We start from the raw sequence: 24,974 nt of genomic DNA on the forward strand, positions 1-24,974 counted from the left end.
CGGAAATGGTGTGGACACTTCTTGCAAGCACCCCCGGGTGTAGTGTGCTGTGTTTTTGACGTGTCCGTACACGTCTCCCGAGGATTGTTCTTTCTCGTTCCCGTGGCTCGGATTTCGTAACGGGATTGTCACGACACGGGCGTTGCGTTTAACGTTACTTCCGGTAAAGATGGCGCAAGCGGCAAGTATATGCTCATTTAATATATTTCTCACGCCCGCCTTCGTATACACTGCGGAATGCTTGCCACACTTTCACCTGATTTTTGTGCACGTTGAGTATTGAATACTAGCTGTTTCGACATGCTGTTCGTGATTCGGCTGTATATTTTAATGCGAAGACATATTTCGGCTTATGGGTGACAGGGACAAGAAACTGTGCGGACAGAGCGTGCACGCACGAAAGGTCATCCGCTGAAAAGGTTTCGAACCCGTGCGCCACCTTGGCCAGGCACCAAAGCAGTGTACTATCGCCGCATCCTATCACGGCTCGTGTAAAACTGCAGCATGCACATTCGCGCTGTGCACTATACATCGTCGTCTTTATGAAGACCCATCTGCGCCGCTCCTTCATTTAGGATAGGATAGGAAGAGATAGGAAGCGTGCAGAGTGGGTCAGAGAAATAACTCAGGTTACCGACATTCTAGTGGAAATTAAGAAGAAGAAATGGGCATGGGCAGGACATGTAGTGCGAAGAGAGGATAACCGATGGTCGCTTAGGGTAACAAACTGGATTCCAAGGCAAGGAAAGCGTAGCAGGGGGCGGCAGAAAGTTAGGTGGGCGGATGAGGTAAAGAAGTTCGCAGGGGTCAAGTGGATGCAGCTAGCACAGAACCGGGTTAATTGGAGAAATATGGGAAAGGCCTTCGCTCTGCAGTGGGTGTAGTCATGCTGCTGATGATGATGATGATGATGAAATACGCCATACGCATATGCGCCGTCTGGCCGAGTGCGGCCGAGGTTCGCTAGTGTAGTGTCGGGCGTATCCACCAGGCGCCGTGACAGAGCTCGCAATGCATTACTGCACCCGTGGATTTTTTTTTTTTTTTCTGTCATGAGATTCGCAAGCACTTGAGCTCATGTGTCTCGAGGCGAAGGCATTACTACCCCGCCTCGGTTTAAGGTCAGCGACGGCTCACGTTTGAGCTTCAGTGAACCAGAGGAAGCAAAGACCATGCACCGCCTATATGGTGTCGCTCCACCTTTCACTGGAAGTGCGGCTATAAGCAAAGACCATACTGGCACTTAAAGATAAGATGTCTCCACCGGGAATCGAGCCTCTATCCTTCCGATCCCCACACGATCGAGGAAACCACTACTTCACTCCGGGCTCGTGAGAAACCGATCACAATTTTCCTTGTCTGGCGTGAGGGTGATAGTAGCAATCACAGTGACAGTGCTGTTAGTAATAATGACGATTATAATAGTAGTGGTGATGATACGGCATGTCAATGATGGTATTGATAGTAGAAATGACAAGTGACTGTGCATTTGTTTGATGATGGTTATAGTATCGAGATAGTGATGATGATGAGTGACAAGAAATGCCAAGCCTAACGACGCTTTCGCTTCGTCTGGGTTTAGCAAGATTAAACCACGGCAGTATTTTCTTCTCTCTCTTTCTCTCTGATAATTGTCGCTTTGGGACGCTAAACCCCATAAACCAAACCAATCTCTCTGATAATTGCACGATGCCTCGAAGCTCGCCCGTATGGCCTTGTATAGATGGTGCGTGCGAGCACCTGCTCTGATCGGATGTATTTCTTTCGGTCGCGATTGCAACACTGTTTCATCTCTCGAGTGCGTCACGAAGGATCAGCTGAATTGGAGACGCCGTTGTTTTCGGCAGCGCTTTTTGCACGCTATTGCCGCTACTTACGGCGGCAGCCTCTTTTGCAGCAGCATGGGAACACTGCGGCTTCGAATGCGTTTGCCTCTTTTGTATCCCCCTCCCCGAATGCCCTGCGCGCCCTCTCTATAAGACCTTCTCCGCTTGCTAAGGCTGAATCATACGCGTCTCGTGCAGTGGCACGGGGGAAATGATATGCGTCTTGCGCGAGGTGGCATTACGTCAGCGCGCGAAGAATTTCTTCCTCTGTTCCCCTGTGCATATCTCGTCGCGCTTTCATTGCATCGCATTTTCTCCGTAGCAACGGTGGATGTCTCGAGGGTATACTTGAATGCTGAGACGTGCGCAATTGCTGAGGCACACTTCAAAGAAAAAATGCTGGTATGCGGCACTATAGGTTCTTATTCGCGTGCAGCCTAGAAAAACCGGGCACTTATGCGTAGCATTGTGCGGCCGCGCTGACAAGTATGGCTTGCTTGCATAAGGGGAAATTTGACAGCAGCTGACGGTTCTCACGTAATGGGTTCGAGCCTAACTCGACTTTTACGTCTATGTGGTTCAACTTTCGTGCAAGCGGTTAGTCCAGTACCTTACAGCTGCGGATATAGATGTCGCTTTATTTGCCGAGTGACCGCTGCATATAGGCAGACAGATACTTAGGATGCGATATAAGATTTTCTCTCTTCTCCCCCTCCTCTCCCTCTATCTGGAGCGATCCCCACGTAAGTCTGACGCCAACTGTGCATTGACAGACGAGTGATCCCTGATTAGGTTTTTGTAAATGGTTTTTTTTTTTCTTTTTTTTTCCCCTTATTTTGTTGCACGTAACTCGTCTTCGCCTTCGTGCGGAGAGAAGCGCGAGGTACCTTCTGGGAGGCTGTCGTCATATGCGGCTGTATCGTGCAGTGGACTTCTGTGTTGCGCCGCGGCGTTCTTTGGATAGCACAGCACATCGCCTCGGTCGCACACCTCGCCTCGCCCGTGTACTGTATTCATGAGTCTTCCTTCCCTGGGCCGTCGTTTCTCGGTGTGCCTTGCGGACGCTGAACCTGATGGGTGTCTCGGCGGCGGATCTTTCTGAGCACACGCGGATTATCAGACGTATACAATCCTTATTGCCCGCCTAAGCTTGTTGGCGCCGGCTTGAAACTGCACTATTTGCTGCGATGGCCCATTCTGTTTGGCGCAGCTGGCTAGAGAAAGCTCATGGGAAACGTTTCCTTTCTTTCTTTCTTTCTTTCTTTCTTTCTTTCTTTCTTTCTTTCTTTCTTTCTTTCTTTCTTTCTTTCTTCCTTTCTTTATTTCTTTCTTTCTTTCTTTCTTTCTTTCTTTCTTTCTTTCTTTCTTTCTTTCTTTCTTTCTTTCTTTCTTTCTTTCTTTCTTTCTTTCTTTCTTTCTTTTTCGCCGAGGAGGTGACACTGGCAGTGGCATGTGCTAGAACTTGCCACAGATAGAACGGAACCTCTGTGTAGACGCAGAACGGCTCCGCTAACAAGCGCATTTGTGGAGGTGCTATACTCGTGTCGTCGTCACACTTGCCGTCTGTTTGATCCTTGTCTTCATCGCATCTTGTTCAAGCAAACCCAGCAGTATCCTCAGCGCAGCTTAAAGGAGCCGTGAGAATAAATGATAGCAGAAAGAAGAGAGTTTTTGAATGACAGAATAGTTACAGCCGCCCGGCTTGGTAGTGCGCTGCTTTTCGTTTCCTACACAGGCTTACTCTCGTCTATAGACTCTTTTCTTCTTTTTTTTTTTATTGTAATGAACTGAATATAACGTTAGCTGATCCTATTTAGGTCAACTATCATCACTAATTTACCTGTATTTGGTCACAGGAGCGTAACGGCCTGAAATTTGACGGGACGTCGCCTTGTGCTTCCCATCCGGTTCTTTCTTTCTTTCATCACATTGTCGTCTCACTTCTCCGAGATTTGTGAATGCTTTGGAATCATTTGGAGGCGTAGCGATGTTGTCACGGGCGGGGACATTAAATAGTGCGTGTACTTGACCGTGTGGACTCCCTTCACCCTGTCAACTGACGTACACCGTCTTCGTGTTTTCTTCTTCCTGTGCAGGAAGCAGCAGCGGGATTCGGAAACAGAGGAGAAGTCCTGCGGACGGACGCACACCGGATACGCGGTGAGTCCGGCGACTGTAGCTGCTTCTTCCTGGAAATCGCCCCGCCACGACCGTCTTATCATCTCGCGTGTGTACACGAGACTTGGTTGGTGGGGCGCTGTTGTGCTCTACAGTGCGTGGCGCGTAGGGGACACACACGTCGGAGCGTGCCGCCGGACAACAGCGTTTTCCTCTCTCCCTCTCTTCCGCTTCGTCGCACACTGTGAGCTGCAGTGCCTTCCCGCGGTGCGTTGCCCTTTTGTCGCCGGTCCGGTTGTCTCTACGGCGCCCGTTTTCCGCATGCGCCCGCCGGAGCTTGAAACGGAGACGTCGCTGCCTGGTCTGCCGGTAGTACCGGTGGATTCGACTTGGCCTTGTGTCCCATTTTCTGCAATGATTAACTGTCGTCCGCTTCCTTCATAACCTGCGTATTTCCGAACGCCTGCAGCATAATCTAGTAGTTTATAATTTCGTTTCTATTATTCTTATCGATCAAGCACTGTGAATTGCTGATTTTTACTTGTGCAACTTTCCATGAGGAGATGTTGCGTGTAAATCACACACACGAACAAACAAAGAATAGCTGTAGTGCGCGTGTACCGCTAGCTGATGCGATCTAAGTGTAAATTCTTTTTAACCTGGATATTATTTTCCGGGGTGCATTCTGTCACGTGACGTGAGTTTTCGGGTGTGCGCGTATGTGTGTTCAGAGCAGAGAGTGGGTTCGAATCGGTCTATTTCCAAGTACGCTAGAGGTAGGCACGCAAAGTTCCGAGCATTGATCGCAGCCTTTTTCCTTCCCCTACGTCACGGGACCGTGATTATAAGGCGTCCTTGCATGCTAGCGGGGTTTCATAAGCTAATGGGTTTGAGCCATCGCGTTTTCTTTTCTTTTTTTTTTTTTTCTTTGCCCGGCCAAAACCACGGTGCGCAGCACACACAGCTGAACGAAGAGAAATGCTAAATAACAATAACAACTGCATCAAATGAATGCCATCTATAGGCCATTTTTCGTCTTCGCTTTTCAGCGGTGCGGCTGTACGAGGCAAAGCACAGATAATATTTAATGCACAAAACCAGTGAGCAAACCTTAAATGTAGCAGCGACGCTCTATGAATTCTGCTCATTACTTTTCGAATTTGAATTTAACTCTCCACATTTGGAACACACGATGTAAATTTCACGCTAGCGCAATTTCGCGTTTAAATGTTGTTTTGTGGGTCACAAACACGCTCATATTTGCGTTATGGAAGCCGCGAACTGATTTATGTACTTTTGGCGAAGCCTGGAGCGCAAAAAGTACAGGGACGAGAGAGAGATCGACATGGGATACTTCGCTGTTTTTTTTTTTTTTTCTATCTTTTTTTTTTCTTTTTTTTTTTTTTTTGCACTTCAGGTTTCGCCCAAAATGATCAAACTGTATATACCAACTAACTCAAGAATCAGCCTTGCTGATTCACATAACCTATATTTGACTGGTCAGCTCTTAGCTTTCCCGGAGACATCTTCATGCGGAGGTCCAGTGGTCATGCCGTCCGAGTCGAATACAGGACGCCTCAGCCGGTGAATCATACGGCAGCCGTGGTTGTTACGCGACCATAATTGTGGTTCTCGTATTGGAGTCCGCTGGTTTCTGCGAAACGGACACTCATGTGCTGCAGCTAGCATGCAATGCACTCAATCCGTGCAGAATTGCAACACTGTTCGTTCTCGTCCCGTTTCCATTCCGAACGCGGGCTTCCCCGAGGTCGGGCTCTCAACGCCTCTAGCTCCACCACTCTAGAGAAGCAGAGTGACTCATTCCATGCGGGAAAGAGCCGGAGTCCCGATCGCAGCATCGCTTCTTCGTGCGGCTATCCGGTTTGTCCGCCATGTATCTGCAGCTGTAGACTGGAAAACTCTAGCGTCCATATTCGATGCTTACGTATATCGCCCTTGTCCTGCTCGCGTACGTTGAGTGCGACTTGTAAACGGGTTACCGCACGCGCTTCTTTTTTCGCACTCAGTTTTTTCTCTCCAGCATCCCACAAGGAAGGAATGAGGTACAGAAGAGAAACAGCGGTAAGAAAAAGAATAGAGAGCGCGCATAAGGAAAACAAATCTGCTCGCCGCTCTTGTGTTCGCCGACCATCGACCCTTTGTGCGCGGGATTTCCCCTCACTTTTGCGGCGGCGTTTGCGATGCGGTTGCGCCCTTGGGTTGCACCTCTTTCAAGCGGATGGTGGTCAGCGGTCGGATTTTTGTCGTTGTATTTGTTTGTCGTCCTTTGAAACGCTGTTTGCTCCTGTTAGCCCTCCACTCTCTCTACCCTGTACCGGTTGAACCGCTCTCCCGATATTATGTTTTTTCGTCTGGCCAAACGGACCGAAGCTATCGGTCACGAAATCCCTTGAAGGGCACTCTCTTGCAGGGTTCCATCAGCTTTTCGGGGTGTCTGTCTGCAAGCACCGGGTTCGATGTCATCCCCGGATAACGAGTTGCATGCGCCAGTACTGACGTGCCGGTACAAAAGCTTCTCTCTTTGGCGGCCGCCCTCTGGACCGACCTCGCTTTTTGGATGCATCGTTGTGCGCGCGCGGGTTCAGCTTTAGGAGCACGAAACAATTGTTTTTTTTTTTTTTTTTTTTTTTTTTTTTTTTTTTTTTGCAATTTATTGGTTTTACTTTTTGTGATTTTTATTTTATGCTCACTTTGCAGACCACCTCCGCGACTTGTGGGATCTGTCCTCGTCAAAACCGCGTTAAAAAAAAAAAAAAACGCGCTGGCGCGCAACCGAGGGTCACTCTTTCTTTGTTAACGTCTCTCTGTCGAGGGCGGAGGTGTTTGTTGTTTTCCTTCCTCTTTCCGGTTTCTGCCGGGAATGCTTTTGGCGTATGCATAACAGACGACTCAAACGACCCTTTTTCACTTTTTTTTTTTTTTTTTTCGCACGCGCACCTTCATGCCAGTTGGGTCTTCGCTCCACTCACGTGCGCGCTACAAGCTGGTACCGCTTACTTCTCTCTCTCTCTCTCTCTCTCTTTACGCTCCCAGTTTAGACGCGGCATTCCGCGCAATCCCGGCCGGTTGTTGGGCCAGTTCTATTTTTTCGTCTGCGCCGCTGACGAAACCTTGTCAGTTGATGGAGGTGAAAATAGAGGCGGTAGAGAAGCGGGCGGTCTGACAGTGTATATAGGCTGCTGATTTTAACCCTAACGCCGAGTGAAATCTTTCTTTACCCTTTCTTATTATTTTGCATGCTTTACACTGTAATCGCGTATACTTCGCTGTTAGGTCGTGACCGCCTCACTTTTGGGTGGCAACGAAATAGAAGGTCGAAGCATAAAACTCGTGCCCGTCTGCTGGCATGACGCGGGGAGGGGGTGTCTCTAATAACTGCGCAGTGATTGATGGCATGCAAGCGGCAGACGAAGTTGTTACTGCGGCTGGGAGCTGGTAGAACCCTCGTCGGTCGCTGCAACAAGACTACTGCTCTGCTGACGACGTCGAGTCGTTTCTAGGCCGTTTGCTTGCTATGCCGGGTAATAACATAAAAAAAAAATATATGGGAAAAAAAGATTGCACAGTATAATGAAATGGGGTGCAACAACGCCGCGGCTAGGCCATTTTTCTTAGCATTCACTTTCTCCCCCGTCTCAAATGCATCTCGGTTTGCTTTGCCGGCATTTGAGCCCGCGACGCGTCATAAACCCAGGGCAAAAAGGATTCCTGTGCCGTCTGCTGCCCGTCGTCTCTTGAAGGTCGCGGCGCGCTTGTGACGGAGGGGAACCGCGGTACGCACAGTCAGAACTTCACCGAGAGTGCTGCTGCCCCGTTGCAGCCACCCCTTCTCCAATATACGGCTGCCTGGGCCTATGGAAGTCGCGGTACGCTGCGTCGGCTCGCCGTGTTATTATATAGTGCATTTAACGCGGCTTCGGTGATTTTCTTCTTGGAAGCTCTCTTTCCGGATGCTATCCCTCTCTCTCTCTGCATCTCGCCCACTCTCGGGAACCGCGGAGGCGACTGCATCAGTGTACGAGCGACTTGTGAAGTTCGGAGAACGTGCCTAATGGCCGGAAAGTGCGCGCGGGGGCGAAAACGCGGGCGAAGAAAAGGTCAAGATGTTTAGTAAAACGCGAAGAGGTGATCCCGGTTATAAGGTAACCTAGTGTAGCTTCTTGCCGCTGTCGTTATAAAGACTTTTATATGGTTGTAGTCACATATTTCGTTCTTCCCTTCACGCCTAAATTCCGGTCACGCGCCTTTTTTTACATTGACAGATTAGTGACTGTCTTTTCTTGATTGATGGAAAGAAAGTCGGGGAGGTTAACTGAGCGAGTTTACGTATCTGTTTGCCAGCCAGCATAAGGAGAGGGGATAAAAAGAAGATAAGGCGACCAATAGTTTCTCTTAGAAAATTGGTAAGGGCATATCGAGAGGACGGCAGCAACATGAAAGAATGGCGCTATCTCCTCTTCTCCCTCGTCGCTTCCATCTGTCTCCGTCGTGCTCGAAAAAAAAAGGAGTCAAAGGGTAGTCCAAGATGGCAGGCAAACACATCCGATTCCATCAGTGGGGCAAGCCGGTTCCATTTACATTGTTCCACGGGGTCCTCGTGTAATAATTCTTGCGCAACGCACCGCAAGCGTTTCCCGCGCCGAGCCGGCTGTCTGCCACGCCATTTTCGCAGCCTTCGGGCTCGCACGGCATATTACTGTTCTCTCTCTTTTTTTTTTTTCTTTTTTTTTTTCAACGCTCTACTTCCGAGACGTCGACTTCCTTTCCTCTGCCTGCAGGCTCGCATGGGGCATGTATTGCCACAGCTGATTCGCGTGCGCGGCAACAACGTCACGAGACGCGCCCATTGTCTTCACTGCGTGTACGGCTGCTTTGCGCTAGTGGCGCCGCTCTCGTGTGACGCAAGATTTTGGAGTACGCGTACCAGCGGGCACGACGCCTTCTTGGTTGCATTTTTCTTCTCTGCCCTTTCATATTGTTCATCTTTTTCTTTTACTGGAGGGCTTCCGCGTCTTGATATGTCCACTGAGTTTAGTGGAATCGGGCGCCTTTCTAGTACGCGCTCTCGCCCTTAGGTTTTTTTTTTTTTTTTTTTTTTTTGCTGTTCTGACGTCGCTGCCTGATAAATTTTCTCCGTTCGGCCACTAGATTACACCGCTTTATTGGAAACAACGTGGACTCTTGGATTGCACATTTGGCACAACGGATGCATGCTTCTCGCTCTGGCGGCTTTCTACGAATACGCTTTAGATTTCTGCGAAGTAATGAGACGCGCTCTAATTTTCCATTACTGAGTATTGTTATCGGCACCTTTATTTAATAGGCAATAATTGGCAAGAAACTCAGAGTAGGGAAAGCTTTCTTTATTTATTGTTATTAAATGTGCAACATTTTTTTCCCGAACTGTCGCGGGAAGCATTAATTCGTGCCAGGGGAACTATACAAGTTTTCAGACATCACTGAGAGGTCCACCCTTGTCACGTATACTCTTTACTGGGGCTAAAGCGATCCCGTCGATAATGTGCGCGTGTCGGTTCGGACTGTTTGGAAGCACTGCATCCGCCTATACCTGTTCGGCAGCTGAACCCAAGGTCACAGTATTTAATCCCAGCCTCAGCGGTCAGGCGGCTGCGCTGTATATGCGGGCACAGTTTAAAAGAGCCCCGGGGAGTCGAAATTAATCCCCAACTTAATGCGTCCCTCGTAGCTTCCGTGCGTTCGCCCCTACTTACCACGTGTACATCAGCGCGTTGCGGAGGAGCATCTCCATGTGATGTGAGATTGTTATCTGTGTACGTAAAAGATGTTCCTGAAAAAGTGCACCGCTATAAGTATGGGCAGTCGTGGAGTGGCGGCCACGGCGCGCATCGCCGTTGCCGCTGGCCGAGGCGTTCAGCGGTCAGGAGGAAAATGAAAACAGGGTTAAGGACGTTGCAACGGCCTGGACGGACGAAACTATTTCTGGGCTGCTTCTCCCCAGCTGGGCCGATCGGCGCTGCAAACACCTCGGTCGCCTGAGTGCGGCGGCCCCGCCGCGGACTCAGAAGCGTTGGCACGTCTTTGCTGTGCTTCGCGGCCGACTGGATCTGGAAGCAGCCGGTCCGTGTCCAAACAGGCTGGCCGGGTGCCGGAAGGACGAGCATTCGACACATATTTTCGCGTGTGCGCGTGTATGTGCTGAGCGAAGAACCAGTCGCGTCAGGTTTGCTTGCAAAATACTCGTTCGGACGTTCTTGTTTACCTTACGGATGTGTGTACGGCTTTTCTATTTTTATTATTATTATTTATTCCGAAAGGCAAAGTTAAAGATGATGCTCAGTGAATGCGGCGGCTGCTGGACTGACTGGCTAAGGAGGATGCGCTCAAGTGTTTGGTATATATAGAGAGAAAACATGTAGTTGGGAACATTTGCCTCGTTTCCTTATGTATTTTATGCCATCTGCAGTTTATAAAGGTCGCGGTATAACTTATAGCAGCCTTCTGAATCGACGTGGTTAGAAACATAAAACGGCATTAAATGTCATGCATCGGTGTCACATCTGTACATTTTTTTTTTTATTTTAAACATGTAGTTATCTGGAATCCACATCAACCCAGTGGTTGAAGACTGCGGTGAAGCCGAAGGAAAATTCCTCCTCGACCTTCGTGTTTCTTATGCCCGCTTTTCGTGCAACGCTGCTGTTGATCCGTACCTCGTGGTCATAAGCATAGCCGATAGCGTAATAACTTTAGGGAGTCGCGTTATACTTTCTGTGTTTGCAAAGATGATTCATGATGTGAAAACATATATTAGCCGCATAGACAGTGGGCGCATAAGGAAATATATTACCTACTCGCAGACCGCTGCATTATGTCTTTTTCTCCCCGTTGACAACTGCTTGCTGCTGCCCTTGCCGAGACTTCGTACTAGCACTGGGCATAAACACCGCATACACGTGCATTGAAGTGGGCGGTGGAGTGCGATCGGCTTCATTTCAAACGTTCGTCGTCTTCAATACTGCCGTTGCAGTGTGTAAAGAGAAACGCTTAGATGTATGCTAAGGTTGTACAAATCGGAAACGTACGTACGTATTCGACAACGGAATAGTCGAGTGCGCCCCGAAAAAGAATAATATGGGTGTATCTGGTCTCTCATTTTCTAGCACAATATGTTTGATCTTCTCGATCTCGATACGCTGGCAACGTATGCACCCGTGGCGTCCTAGGCAGGTCACATAAGCACTGCTCAGTGTTTTTGATTTCATCAGCTGGTGCTTGATTTCTGCTGGAACGGAAGCACCGTATACTTTCCTAACTCGGTCAAAAAATCGGAAGAAACAAGCAAGTTGCAGAACGGTTCTGAACACCCTTACGAGCCTGCTATAGCTGCTGCTTTCGACACTCTGCGCTGCGTTTTACGTAAACACCAGCGACGTCTTTAAGCTGCTTTCCGCTGCTGCTTTATGGCAAGCCTTCCGTTTAACTGAACGCTTAGCAACAACAACCTCGGCAGGTCACACGTGCTAAGCAGAGCTTACGTCAGCGCCTTCCCTTATCTCCATCGGCGCGTGCCGCGATGCAGAGTGTGCTGTACACGTCAGGAACGGAAGTGAGGGGTTATAGTTGCGGGCCAGTGGGCGAATGATGGGTTTATGGTCAGTTGATGACAACACTTGTATACCTCGTGGCACCGAAAACTGCGCCGCACTACGCAAGCATTCTCGAAACACACCAGGTCGGCACTGAATTCTAAGAGGGATTCGTGGCATTCGGTTTCTTCTCGGTCGTTCCAGTTACGAAGTTCCTCGTGGAAATACTTCTCCGAAACCAGTCTGGAGCTTATCAGTCTGTGGTGTCGCCAATGGCCCGCCCAGGCGGCACACATCATGGGTCGAATATTGATACTGCATTGGTAGTGTCCGGCCCAACATAAGATCAGTGCATTGCTAACTCAGTACCAATATTGTGGCCATAGTTTGTAGGGAATTACCAACATAGTGCATTTATTTGGCTCGTGGTTTGTGCTGCCTGCAATGCAGGTAGCTTCAGATCGTTAGTGTGTGCTGGCTGCGATGTTTAGCGCTCCTTTAGGGCAGTTGAATTTGCCATCCTAGATAGCGCAGTTCGAACCACTCAGAACCTGCACTAGCGCTTGTCCCAGCTTGTTGGAACAAAGCTGTTTTTCTCCACCGCTGTACAGAGTTTCCACAACTGTAACAAATTACGTGGTCTGTGAGGAGATGAGTTGATTAAGGCGCGTTTGCCCAATCTATCGCTTTTTACACAATACGCAAAAATGCGCATGATTTTTATTTTCCTCTTTCATAACTGCACGAATTGCTAACATAAAAACGGGCTTCTTTAACGCACCTGCGAAAACGTACTAGCTGCCAAAGATGCAAGAGATTTGCTCAAGGTTTAGGAGTACACAGCCAAAATTTCATTTGGTCCTCTTGCCGCACTGGCAGCAGATGGCGCAGTTTAGAATTTCGCGCTAGATGTATTCAATGTTCCTGCATATTTAGGAACAGGTTTACCTCTTAGGCGTTTAGCAGCCGTCGTAATTAGCTCAATTTAATTTCGCATAATGATGTCTTACTTTAAAACAATTTTCCATATTTATTTTTCTACATTTTTGTACTGAAAAGACGGTTAATGATGAATGCTTGGAATTTCAATTTTTTTTTCTGGAAGATTTTAGCGCCTGAGTATTGTATTAGGTCGTTGACCATCCTGAATTCGGGCAGCGGAGTGGCGACGCCTGATCGAGTTAGTATGTTTGCTCCACTTATTAATGACCGGCGCCGGCTCAGACCTTCGGTTCTGCTGCATGGTTTTGCTTACGTTTCAGTGTATAGCTGCACGCGCGTGGTTATTTTCGCGCGGACCACGCTGTTCGGACGTTTTCGACACCGTGCACGAAAGCTGCCCGTTCTTTCGTTTGCTGTTTGCGTTGGTAACCACGTTTACGCGTAGGGGGCCCGCGTGCTCTGTGCTCCGGTCCGCCCCCTTCCGCTTTTGTAGCTTGCGTGTTTATACGCTACGCGGCCACTTACGTAATTCTGTCTCCTTCAGTGCCAAATTTATGAGGCTTTGAAGGGAAGAATACTGCGAAGGCGGGAGGTTTAGGAAAGGGGTTGTGTGCTTTCCTCGGCATACCTTTATATGTGCGTACGTGCAGATTGTGTGTGTGTGTGTGTGTGTGTGTGTGTGTGTGTGTGTGTGTGTGTGTGTGTGTGTGTGTGTGTGTGTGTGTGTGTGTGTGTGTGTGTGTGTGTGTGTGTGTGTGTGTGTGTGTGTGTGTGTGTGTGTGTGTGTGTGTGTGTGTGTGTGTGTGTGTGTGTGTGTGTGTGTGTGTGTGTGTGTGTGTGTGTGTGTGTGTGTGTGTGTGTGTGTGTCACGCATTGATTGCTTTACAAAATCAAGTCAAAAGCGAACTAAAATGGCAACAGCAAACTTACTCGCGCACTAATCACTCACTCCCGTGTGTATTGTTATCGTCGGTTCCTTCGTAGCGGGGGAAAAAAAAAAAAAACGAAAGTTCTTGTTTATTACTGTTTATTGTTGTTCCCGGCTATGACGTCTAAAGCGACGCTTTTATACCTCGGTCGCCGGGCATCCATCTTCACTGTCGGCAAGCGCAACAATGATGCCGTGCATGCTTACGCCCAGAAAAAAAAAAAAAAAAAGAAATAAGCGCCCCATAAACACGCTAGCCCTCTTCTCTACTTATTGCTTCTATCCCCTTCTCCGCGACGGCCAGCCTCCTCCCTCCCTTTCTCGACCCCCCATGGCTGCCTTTATCACATCGTAGTAAACATCCCCGATCAATATACAAGGGCAGAACCTCTATCGACCGGTGCACGTAGCCGACCATCGAACAGCAGAGCTGCGCGCGCGCGCCAACTGTCCATTAATTTTTCCCCTTGACAGGAAGAAAACGATGAGACGGCTGTGACGTGGCGTATTGGCGCGTGCGCGCACATGTTGAATCGCTGCAACTGGACGAGCCCCATTCCCTTAAGCTGTTCTTATCGTTTGAAGTTGCGAAGCCGTGGCTCTCACACCGCCTTTACCATCATCATCATCGTCGTCGTCCACCTATGCTGCTGTAATGGACGTCAGCGTCGCGTTCGGGAATTTGTCGGAATCCGTCAGAGGGCGTCGCTTATCGCTTCGTTGATGTTTCGCATGAGCTAGGCTGCGAATTTGTTTCGTTCATTCGTTGAGACGCAAGACGAAGGGAGGCTGAATGCGCCTAACAGCGAGTGGTGCTTACATAGGCGTAAATGCGGTATCATGCCGTTCGCCGAATCGGGACGGATCCTAATGCGCGTTGCGTGTTCCGCTTCGCTGCGTTTTAGTCTCTCAGATAATACTCGATTTTCTTTTTCATCTTTATATCAGTGCTCAAGTGGAGCGGAAATAAGCGGGCGCATACCGATGTTTCGGAATCGCATATGCCGGGCAGGTTTCTGAAAGCAGGACCCCTTCATGCGAGAGGTATAGGCTGGCCTCCGTGCTCGTTTTAAAAGGAAAATCAAATTCTTGCTTGTTCATTTTTGCTTCTTGCGAATTAAATCTGCAGATTATGGAGAGAGGAGCGGTAATAGAAACGGTTCCTGAATCTCGCCCCTCTTTAGGTTCGTAATGTATACCTGCGATTTTGTTGATATTAACGTGATGAATATGTCTGCATTGCGGTGTCTCCCTGTGATATCACCTGCGCTGCAAAGCTTTACGAATTTAGAACACTTTGAAATTCGAAGCTAGAAGCGAAACTGCGGCGCGTCAATTCGTTTTCAGTGCGCGCGAGGTAGGGAAGTGCGGTGAGTGAGTCTTCCAGAATTTTAAAACTGTATGCAATGTATACTGCACGTCGAGCGCTATATAGCTGGGACTGACCAGCATGCAAGAAGCGTATAGGGCAGCTTGAACTGTGTAATCTTGCGAATGGATCAGAATTACTGCAGGGCGATGACGTAAGCATTGAGGGAGAGGAAAACAAAATACCCGATATACTCTGCAATTTTTTCAGAATTGGCATCTTCTGCCTCCTGCGCGACGGCTGCGAAGCGCCGATCTGTAACACGTGATGAGCGTATGTGCTAGATTTCCAGGAATTTCTCGGCAGCGAGGGATCTGCTGCTTTTCTTTGGTGTGACCGTTGTTTCCACGGGAGCCTGTAGCTACGCCTTCCTGGTCGGAGAACAGCTCGAGTTTCCGCGTCCTTCATCTCTTGTTAATTTATGCGCTTTCTTCGTGGCCGCGTCCGCATATCGCCGATCTCGCTTATGCCGCCGACCTCGCGGGTATACTCCGGCCGCGAGGCATGAAATATGAGACGGAAGCGCGGCCCGAGCACTTTCGCTGCCCTGACTCTTAAGCGCATACAGTTCGCGTGGAGACGAGCCGCCGTTTAATACCCCCCCCCCCCCCTCTCTCTCTCTCTCTCTCTCTCTCTCTCTCTCTCTCTCTCTCTCTCTCTCTCTCTCTCTCTCTCTCCCCGAACGTTTAATTTTCTTTCTATTTGTTCCCTTTGCCGCCAAGCTCCGCTGCAGCTTGTGCAAAACGCCGCCTGAACGAGCTTCCTTTAGTAGATTTTCTTTCTTTCTTTCTCCGTTCGTCCCTTCTGCGTTGTCCGCGGACGTTGCACCTACTACCGTTGCATTACCGTGAGTTCAAAGATAGTCGGCTTTGCTCTCCCATGAGAAAAAAACAAAAAAAAAAACAAGCAAAACAAAATAAGAAAAATGTGTAGGCCGCTAAGGGGAATCTCTCCGATCGACGTCGGACGTTGCAGCAAAGTGGCCAGTGAAATCTTTTTTTCTTCTCATTTTGATTCTCTTGTCTTTCAGGGCGTAAAAGCGCAGTACTTCTTCACGCAGCGGAGTAACCGAAGGCCCCGTGAGAGCCTGCGCGCACGAAGAGCGATTGAAACCTTTCGGACCACCGTGTTTCGGACACTGGCAAGGCACTCGGCGGCGTTCCACTGAGGGTGCGCTTTTAAAAATCGCGGATTTCAGATTGGGAGCTGCCGCTGCGCTGCTGAGCAGCCCTCGCTCCGCGAGAGTGCCTTCTCTCTGTTGGAGTTATCTTTCAACTCGGCTTCCGTCCTCCTGCCTTTTCTTTTTTGAGCGCCTGTATATTATTTGCCCGCATCGCGTGTGAAGAGCACTGGGTTTGTTGACTCGGAAGAACGATCGGCGAGTAAAGAAAGTGCTGTCTGTACGGCATACAAATTGTACTTATGATGTCCGGCTGAAGTGGAGCTGGAAGTTCAGACGGCAGTCACGGCTTACACAAAAGTAAAAACCAAACCCGGATGAAAGAAAGAAAATACAGGTATCCGGTTCACTGTCACTTTCGCGTGGGCTTTTAAAAACTCTCAGCAACTTTTCAACCAGGAGCTACATGAACGATATGCAAGAGAGAATGACGAGCATGTAGCGCCTTATTTAAAAAGAAAAAAAAAAGAAAATAGCACGCAGACTCTTCTAAGCCCGGCAACATACGTTGCTACGGTATTTAGGCTTCCTCGAATGAAATATTTACTAAACCTTGCAGTCAGCATTTTATTGCATTAGTAATACTACGCCAGGTTTCGGCCCATCGCGTCGTCTCGAAAAGGGCCACGTTTGACCTTGAACAGGAGGAGGAGGAGGAGGAGGAGGAGGAAGAAGAAGAAGAAGAAGAAGAAGAAGAAGAAGAAGAAGAAGAAGAAGAAGAAGAAGAAGAAGAAGAAGAAGAAGAAGACTAAGAAGAAGAAGAAGAAGAAGATATAGAAGCAAAAGATGACCAAAACGAAGAAGAAGAACGCTCGCTCACCCGAAGCTCCACATTCGGTTCAGCAGCATTGAACCCTTCATATGTGGGCTGGTAGCTCACGCTCTCGCGTCATACTCTGAAAGGATGAGCTTATATGTAGCACCTTGCACATGATAGGGTGTGATAGGGGAATAATGTAGCAGGCAAAAAAAGCTTCCGCCGTTGCTATCGCAATTCAACTAGGGTTAACCAGAGTTAAACCACAACTAATTATTCGGCCACGGTGGCTCGTACGTACAGACTGCGTGTAAGCCGCGCCCTGAGTCGCTTTGTTATAGCGTGTCTCGTTTTCTCCTCTGTGAAAGAAGTGTGCTGTTAGTTTCTGGCTCACCAATACGGGACACCGCTAATTGCCTGTGAAGCAAACCTCCCGCCATTCGCGTGTGAAACCGAATCGTGCTATCGGTGCGAGCTCGCATAACCACATGGAGTCGGTTATGCTCGAGTTTCTCGCGCACTCTACAGCTGGGAGCGTCAGCTGTGGTCTCTCTGCTGAGTTCCCCCGCCCGTGCTTGAGAGTGTGGGTGCACGCAGGGGCCATCGTTAATGACTGGTGCTTGTGTGGGCGCCGCAGACCACGCCTTCGGCTCGCTTTGAAAGCGGTTCCGATCGAACGTCGCATGCACACTGGAGGTGGGCTTCCGCGAGCCAGTCGAACTTGTAAATACGCGCCCGAGTGTCTGCCGAGCTTTTCAGATGTATTGAGGTCAGGGGGGAGATGATTACTCTTCACACACGCCTGGTGTAACGAGCCGTGTAACGCGCTTGTTGTGCTTCGCGCTGGCGAGAGAATTCGCCGCAGCGCTGCATTTGCGGGCAGAGGGTGCGGGATCGGAGCTCGGTAAAAGGTTTGGATGGCCATGTGGGCGGGGCGAAGCAGGTAATGATTGGCTTGCAGTGTGACTAAAAACGAAGGACTCTGAAGGGGTCGTCGACACTGTGTAAGTAATAAGGTGACGCTGACACTAAACAAGGGAGAGAAATCGTAAATTTATGCCGTTTATTTATTTATTGTTTTGAATGTGTGTGTGTGTGTGTGTGTGTGTGTGTGTGTGTGTGTGTGTGTGTGTGTGTGTGTGTGTGTGTGTGTGTGTGTGTGTGTGTGTGTGTGTGTGTGTGTGTGTGTGTGTGTGTGTGTGTGTGTGTGTGTGTGTGTGTGTGTGTGTGTGTGTGTGTGTGTGTGTGTGTGTGTGTGTGTGTGTGTGTGTGTGTGTCACTCGTTAATTGCACTCGATACATATCCTCCAGTTTCCACCGTGACAGAATTATTCTGGGTAGAGACATGTAAATGTGCAGCTGGCATAGGCAAAACTATTTTTTTTTCGTCTGTTCATTTTAATCACTCTCAAATGCGTTTGGTTTGAGGCATGCACAGCTAACGAGCTCTTTGTATTGAGCAAGCAAGTGTATACGAAAATGAGGGGCTCATTGTCATGCACATATTCATATACTGAGTCACTATAACGAAGGGAAGCATTGGGGACTGGTTCTTGTGCTTTTTTTTTTTTTTTTTAAGAATATGGGGTGTTTATCAGTTGGAAGTTTGAACTGTGTATTCATTTCTTTTTTTTTTTTTTTTTGGTCTGAAAAATTACAAGCAAAACTCGACTCAAGAGATTCCGGAAGTTGGTAGAGCACCGCATACATATACGCCACATACGGAGAACGTTGGATTAGGATCCCACCGTATATCTAAGTATAGTTATAGTAGACTGCGCCTTCTATAATTAGTTCTATTTCAGGCATAAAATGATTACACCGCTAACTCCCCATTGCCCTGAAACTAATTGAAGAAAGAAAAAAAAATATATCCTATACCTTTATTGGCATCGGTGGCCTTTGGCTATTCCGTCGTGTGAGCGAGCACTTTATTTATACGAAGGCCGCAGCGTCTCTATATATAGTTGACGCTGTAAAAGGGATGTTCGCCAACTTATTTTCTTTTGCGAAGCGCTTCCTCTAATGGAAGAGTCGATGGCAAATTCAGCTCCACCAAACCCATGATTTTATGCAGACTGCGATGCGGTGGGTCGAAATGCATTTAGCATGCGAATCACTAATTTTATCGGCATCGAATTAGTTTTGTCGCAGACACACAGCCAAACAGGGTTTTCTTTTCTCTCTCTCTCTCTCTCTCTCTCTCTCTCTCTCTCTCTCTCTCTCTCTCTCTCTCTCTCTCTCTCTCTCTCTCTCTCTCTCTCTCTCTCTCTCTCTCTCTCTCTCTCTCTCTCTCTCTCAGCATTACAGGCTGCTTACGGCTCAAGCACAAGTCAAACTCGAAAAGACAAACTGCGTTATTCCAGGAGACTGCAGGAGACTATTACGATCCCACTTTCGTTTTCTAGTGCGTATAATGTGTGCGTGCTTCCCACGCTTCGGGGCTTCATTCACTTATAATTATCTTTTTTTTTTCTTGTTTCGATCCTGCATGGCTAAGGAGCGCCGACAAAAACGCACTTATGCATCCAGATCGGTGCTTTTAATAAAAGGCTTAACAGCGCCTCGAGGCTCAAGGGGGCGCCGATCTTTTGCGCCCGGCAACGCGGAAGTTTTCCCGAGACACTTGGGCCAGAACCGAGAAATCACGTTAGCGCTCGGGAGAGGCGACGGAGGTTGCGCGCGACCCCGGGACCTTTCTTGTGTGCACCGCCGCAACCGCTCCGCATGCTTGACTCTAGCAGAAAAAAAAAAAGATAAGGAAGACAATAATTTTAACTTTTTTTTTTTTATTACCGTCAACCGACTCACCCCTGCATGCGTGTGTATGCGTTTGCAGTTTCGCGCGCTTTGCTCAAATAGGATTGGCGAACCGAGACTTTTAAAAAGCTCAGCGCTACTATACCCCTGCGTGTGACACGCTGTTGAGTGCTTCCGCGGAGAAGCATGCGTGGTAATTCGTTTGGCAAACTTAAACGAAGCCGCTGCCCGCGAGCGGCGCAGTTGGGCGTCTGTAGCAACGCCTAATTGTTCCCCCCGTCGCTATGTGTCTGCCAGCTTCCGCCTTCTAGTTTTCGTGCCCGAACTGCGTGGTGAAAGTGCACCGACCCGTCTTCTTTGTGCGGGGAAACTGATTTCGTCCGTCCGACGCTGCTTATGCGCCTCTCTTGCTTAGATTGCTTGTGCGTTGCGTTCGCGTTTCCTGGCTGCAGTGGGCTGCTGATCAAAAACAGAAATAAGTCGGTTAGTTTTTCGCGTTTACAGCGGTGTGAAAGCTATTCTCTACACACCAGACAGTGCGAAAGCGAATGACATGAGCTACGTTTTCTTCAGTAGCGTCTATCTATACTTGGAGAACGTCGACAGTCGAAGCATGGCATTTCATCGCTGTTGCTTCGTTCTTGGATCTCTCTCTCTTTCTCTCTCTCTCTCTCTCTCTCTCTTAGCTATTTTCAGCGCGGGACATTTCTCCGACTTTCTATACCGGGTGAAAGCTTATGAGCGGCTTTGTTTTTGTTGTCAGCGTTTAATTGTGCGCCTTTTTTAACGTTGAGAAACTGTGTTGCTGCTGTCGTATCAAAAACAGTGCGGCCCCCATAACAACCATTCGTAACGTCGTGCTGGGAGAAATTATAGGAAACAGAGCTTGCGCGCTTGTTTGCTGGACACTCTCTCGAAGTGCAATTCTTCAGCGTTGGTCTTGAAAGCGCTTCACCTGTAGACAGTTACTATTCAGCGTTGCAAAATTTCTCCAAAATTTTTTAGACAGGCCGTATATATAGTTAAGGCCTCCGGGTGACACCGACGCGCCGCGCGTTGGCTCCGTGCATGGATCTAACCATCGTCTTCCGGAAGGGTTCCGGGGTCGAGACCGACGCCTTGACTGTGGACGTTTGGTGTACCTGGCGTGCTAAAGCACACATGTTGTGAGGTTTTTCACAGTGCGCTGTTTACATAGCCTAAATTTATCCGTAGGCCTTCCGACTTGTCTTGCAGCCTGCATTGGTGCTTTGACGCGCAATATTGTCCAGAAATCTATAAATGAAAACATTCATTCGATCAGTGACCCCTGATTACCCGAAGGTTTCTTTAATTTCAATCCAAATATTATCAGTAGAGGTGACTTTTCTTGTTTCGCCTCCATCAAAATACATCCGCTGCAACAAACATCTAACTCGCGACCTCGCCCCAGCAAAACTGGGGCTGTGACACATATTGTTGACCATTATGCGTTGTTGCTCGGTAGGTGTTTGCGAAAGGGAGCCTGAAGGAACAGGAGATGTGGAGTGGGAGGAAGATGGCTTAACACGGATCGACACTCGAGGGGACGAGTCGCGCGCGTGTCATAATGGTGACCTTGTTGTCTCCTGCCTCGATGGAAGTTTACCGAAAGGCACGCTGTCCATGCCCATTCCACCCTCATGTTTTCTCCTCTCCTCATTGTGATCGCGTCCTTGCTCTTGATCCGAGACACAGCTGCTCCTGTCCATGTCAGGTGCAGCGGGGCTGTTGTTTCGCATTGCGCTGCAGCGTCTGACACTTGCTGTGACAGCGCTGAAGGGGCGTTACGGTGCATGAAGGGAGCAGCTGGCTTGGTGCGTGCGGCGAAAGCTTCGATTCGTCGTACAATATCCAGCAGAGCTGTTTGCTGAGCGCGATTTCTATTGTGCATTCGCGCGCGCTCCGCTCGCTTGTTGCTGAAGTGAAGCGAGGCGTGGTGATTGAGCGGCAGGCAGTGTATACGGAGGAAGCGAAGCGGGTCGGCTGACATTCATGTTTTTTACCTTTGTACGCGGTTCCTTTCACTTTATAACAGGGATTTTATGCGATTGAAGTCATCTTTATCGCCGTTTGTGAGTGGACTGAACACTGTGTGCCGCCGTTTCCTTCATGTTCTGAGAATGATGAAGGGAGAGCTTAGCAGGCTTGTTTTTCTCGGTCAACCAGCAACCACGCTAAAAGCGAAAGAAAAAAAAAGGCGAGGGGGGAGAATTCTGGCGCCCTTTTTTTTTTTTTTTTTTTTTTCCTGGTGGATTCCAGTAATCGTTCATAAGATAGACAGCACCGCTTATCACCGGTTTCATAGGGCCACCGAGTGAACGAACTGAGAATCGCTTAAGTCGCAAGAGTATACCAGTCGTGAGCGACTTTTTTTTTATTATTTTTATTATTATTTCGACGTCAGGCTCATTAAGCCTCTCCCTGCCTTCCATCTGCTGCGACCTTGAGGCCGATATATCTCTTGCGAGCTTCGGTCGTGTCTTCATAGAACCATTAAGGCTTCCCACGATCCGCGCTGCCGCCGGACAAAAAGGGCTCGCACATGTGGTGCATAACGGCCACCCTCAAGGTCCAAACGCAGCGTATCTCTGTATGCGTGACGGGCGGCAGCGCTCCGAACTCCGCCGTGTCACTGCACGCGCTGTGTACTAGCTGACGGCACGCACCAGCGCATGCCCCGTTGCGTGCGCGGCTTTGTAGGCTGCCTGCTACAACAGGCGAGGGCCAGTCCATGGCTGGCCGTATACGTTGCTCGCCAACCTCATCTCTTCAGCTTCTCCTCCGATGTGGACCAAATAGCCTTGAGCTTTCGCCGACGTAATCCGAGGGAGTAACGGCAATCTTACTGCGTGAAGACGTGAAACAAAGGCATATTCTTCTGGATGATGTGCGCTCACGCGAGGAGCTGCCACGCGGCGTTCCTTTATAAACAAATATGAATGCGACTGTCGAGTTTTGTGCGATGAATTGCGCTCCGCTGTATGTTGTTTCGTAATTAAGTCTCGAGCCCAGAAGATGTATAATTTTGCCGCAAAACAGCATGCGGCGTATACACCTTGAGTGCGCGTCGCTTTAGATCTTGCGTTGTGGCAGGGCGCGCTGGATAAAAGAAAAAAAAAGAAAGAAAGAAGAAAAATGAACGCCATATACGCAGATGCATTGTTCTTACAGACCACGTGAACTCTGCTGTTCATTTCTGTTGCGCAGTATACGCGAGGTTATTGTGCGTGCAGCTGACGATGGCGCTTATATTGCCAGGTCGCATTCGAGGGTGATTTAGCGAGTATCATTTTCGGAGCGGCTTTGCTCTGTGGGCCCTGGGGAATCACTTTCCGCGCATGCGGCCGCTTGCCATGTTGTTGTATACGTATACATCATAAAAAGAAGCAGGTACCTGTACGCGTGCTTTCTAGCTTTAAATTTAAGCGGGCAAACTGAGCATGCAGGTGTGGTTTTATTTAATAGCTGGACCCCTCGCAATGGCTTCCTGTTAATCGCCTCCGCCTTGTACCAGCTTCAGTGACCCCGTGCGCCGTTTTGAACTCGCTAATCTCACCATACATGAAGCAAATAGCTTGTACGGCGGCCTTCAGATGTCCCTTTAATCTGTGTGTTTTTAAGTTATAAGCGTCGCCCTATATGCGCGCAGGGGGCGCCTCAGTATACACCGATCGATGACCCAACGACTCATCGTGTGTGTGCGCGAATGAAATCGGCAAAAGCTCGCAGCATGCTTTCTTGCCCCTCTCAATCTGTATCGGTGTTATTATTTGTGCGCGACTGTACTGACCGCACAGACTTGCGGAATATGTTGAACAGTTCTCGGAATTCTCAGGCGGTTTCCACTTTTATATATGCAGTGCGATTCTTTGTTCCTGTGAGCTTGATTGGGGTATCCAAACTTTCTTCCGAATTGCCTCCAGCGGGTTCGGCATATTCTGATTCATTGTCCCGTTTAATGTTATATGCAGCAGCGCCCTGTAAAAGAGGGCGGGTTACCTCAGTTCTTATAGTTTTCCGCATCTATAGGACAGCGTTTTGTACGCCCACCTCAATCGGTTGTCGTTAATTAACCCTTAAGAAAATGGGTTTTGAGTTTCTGGTTTGGTCTTAATGTTTTGTTAATGAGTACAAAGGAACTCAACAGATATTCAATACCTTCTGTGTTTTAGCAACAGCCTTAAACCAGATTTTCAGCTGACATTTCACATCATTTTTTCTTGTTTTGAAAATCAAAGGCTTTTTTTTTTTTTTTTTTTTTTGTGAACTGCTAATGTGTAAGCACAGAATGTGAAAAGTCAACGGAAAGTATGATGTGTATTTTCTCGGTCATTGCGACCACTCATTGAGAGGACACGGTGTGTTTCAACTTGAAACACAGTGCAATCTGAGCAGTTCAGTATAGAAAGAAATTAACCATCACTACATGTGCGTTACCATTACTGCTTGATGATTTTGGAGGACGTACACATAATTAATGAGGAACAAAATATTTTTAAAACAGTTTAATGGATGCCACATGCCCTTCCATTACTACAAGACAGGAAGGTGGCCTGAAATGATTGAACTCAAAACTAAGCATTAAATTGATCATTTGACAGGAATGTGCGTTTAATTTCCTTTCACACATGCTATGTTTACAAAGTAATCACTCAAAAGGAGACAAGGAAGAGAGTACTATTACCGAGCGATGGGCCCATGAGAGAAAAAAAAAACAACATACTGCGCTTGTATATACGACGGTGACTGAGCTTGCACAGGAACCCTGCAGACGCGCCCTCGAGCCGCGCTCGAAGTTGCGTTACCGGCGTCGCGACACGTATAGCCGTGGCCGCCATCTTCTATCGTCGTCCTTGAATTCATTATGTATACGCAGTCACGGTGAATCCCGTACGCGACGTCGTCCATCCGCCGATGCCTGTCGTTGCGATCGTGCGCGCTAAATCGCTTTCTCTGCGAGCCGTGACGGCGGCGCGGGCCGTCCGCGCTCTCTCTCTCTCTCTCTCTCTCTCTCTCTCTCTCTCTCTCTCTCTCTCTCTCTCTCTCTCTCTCTATCATGCCATGTAGCTCGGGACTGGGGGACCTTTTAAATGACCCCTTCTCAGCCGCTCTGCTGCGCCGTGCACGTGGCGAGGGCGGCGCACATTCGTGCATGGATGTCCGGCCGAAGAGAGACGAGCAGGCAGCGATACATGCCGATTGGTCGAGACGCGCCGTTATGCGCGCGCTAATCGATAAATAGTTATGGGAATGCCTCGGCACTGCATACACGGTCTGCTTGCGGCTGATAGCGGCGGCATATGCCGCATGACCTCTACCACTTAATGCTTCTTCGTTCTCTTATTTCGCTCGGCAATTACTTTGTCTGCATGCCCCCTCATAAAGTGGACTGGTCGTACCAAGGGCGTTGAGGTCAGTATGTGGAAGCGTTGCGTGGTTATATAGCCACTGTGAAAGTGCTCAGGCGAGAGGTGACGCAGAGGT

The 24,974-nt window shown here is 48.7% G+C and overlaps 1 protein-coding gene across 3 annotated transcripts in view; it reads left to right on the top strand.

The window, feature by feature from the left end:
* Window positions 1–24,974, top strand: part of Oatp30B (Organic anion transporting polypeptide 30B) — a 228,164-nt gene that overhangs the window by 120,553 nt on the left and 82,637 nt on the right. For all 3 annotated transcript variants that reach the window (XM_084591734.1, XM_084591736.1, XM_084591735.1), the window contains one exon: window positions 3,923–3,986. The gene's annotated coding sequence lies outside the window, so the exon portion shown is untranslated. The remainder of the gene's footprint in view (window positions 1–3,922; window positions 3,987–24,974) is intronic.

Source organism: Amblyomma maculatum, chromosome 1, assembly GCF_055883805.1.
Source record: "Amblyomma maculatum isolate TAMU_Amacu chromosome 1, ASM5588380v1, whole genome shotgun sequence".
In the NCBI taxonomy this organism is placed as follows: Eukaryota; Metazoa; Arthropoda; class Arachnida; order Ixodida; family Ixodidae; genus Amblyomma; species Amblyomma maculatum.